The sequence below is a fragment of the Physeter macrocephalus genome, chromosome 2 (assembly GCF_002837175.3).
Source record: "Physeter macrocephalus isolate SW-GA chromosome 2, ASM283717v5, whole genome shotgun sequence".
NCBI lineage: Eukaryota > Metazoa > Chordata > Mammalia > Artiodactyla > Physeteridae > Physeter > Physeter macrocephalus.
Window position 1 is genome coordinate 128479991 of NC_041215.1, and position 1761 is coordinate 128481751.

Below are 1761 nucleotides of genomic sequence, written 5' to 3' on the forward strand. Positions count from 1 at the left end.
AAAAAAAAAAAAAAAATATATATATATATATATATTTTTTTTTTTTTTTATTGTCAATTTTTTCTGTTATAGTTCTGAGGCTATTTTATTACGTCAATGCAAATGTAAAATGACATGTGCTGGTTATTCAACCTTTTTCATTGTCAGTGACATACTCAACTTCTGGCAATGCCCTTCTGCTTTAAAGTTCATTTTGACTGATAATGACAAAACTATATCAGTTTTCTTTGGTTAGCTATTACATCATTTATATTTTTGCATCTTTTTTAGGATTTTATGTTTTTTTATTAATTAATTAATTTATTTATTTAGTTTTGACTGTGTTGGGTCTTCGTTGCTGTACACTGGCTTTCTCCAGTTGCGGCGAGTGGGGGCTTCTCTTCGTTGAATGTTTTTTTATTAATTAATTAATTTATTTATTTAGTTTTGACTGTGTTGGGTCTTCGTTGCTGTACACTGGCTTTCTCCAGTTGTGGCGAGTGGGGGCTTCTCTTCGTTGAGGTGCGCGGGCTTCCCATTGCAGTGGCTTCTCTTGTTGTGGAGCACGGGCTCTAGGCGCATGGGCTTCAGTAATTGTGGCACGCAGGCTCAGTAGTTGTGGCGCATGGGCTTAGTTGCTCCGTGGAATGTGGGATCTTCCCGGAGCAGGGCTCAAACCCGTGTGCCCTGCATTGGCAGGCAGATTCTTAACCACTGTGCCACCAGGGAAGCCCGGTGGCCTGTTGATATTTAGCTAATAATTTACTAAGTTATCTACTGTTCAATTCTTTTAGTAAATTTTAAAGCAATTTTAGTCATTTTAAGCAAGAGGAATGATGAATAATTTTAAAAATATCACTGGAGTTAAAACTGATAGGCCTTGAAAATTATCTCATGGTGCTGGGAAAGACACGGAGAAAGAAAAATATTACCAACAGATTTCAAGGTTGAGAAACATGAGAGTGGGACAAGAGAGATCTAATAATGTTTGTGAGCAGAGGAGAAGATCGAATTAGGAAAAACTGACCTATTTCCTGAAAAGCTTTTCATAAAGAATTAGAAGCAGTTGGATGGAGAAGGAAGTAGATAATTAAGTGACCTAAATGTACCTACTTACTCAGTTAAACATTTCACGCAATAGCAACAAGCTGTAGCAAAAACAATAACAACAATGGTAGTAATTATTACCATGGATAATTATTATATAATACTATAATTAGGTACTAATAATTATATGTTCCCCTCAGAAGTTAAATGAAACCATCTTCATTTTAAAATAAAATTAAGTGTATAGCTAAAATGACTTCCGTTTTTCAAGATGGACTTGATTTCAAATCATTTTCTGAACTGTACTTCAAAACCACATACTTGGTAGAGTAGGTGTCTTGATTTTTAGTTTGAAAAACATGGTACTTATATATAGTTATGAATAGCACACAATCTCTTTCTTGGAAAGCAAGCATACTTTAGAAGTTTACTTCTATATGATATATCAAACTGCTCAGGCAGAGAAAACACAATATGTGAATTTATTAATAATCTTATTAAATCTTATTTTTTGTGTTATAAATTCATTATAACAATACTTTGTCATTGTGTTTGTAGATTTCTTTTTGCAGAAAAACCTTAAATAAAGCGATTCACATACAAAATTCAAGTAGCATGCATGATGCCTCCCTGCCAGATCTGAATTGCTTTCCCCACAAAAACATTTTTACCCTAATGGAAGTTGAGAAGCACAGTCCAGATTATTAGAGATGGCTCTTCACTCTAATTCAGTTT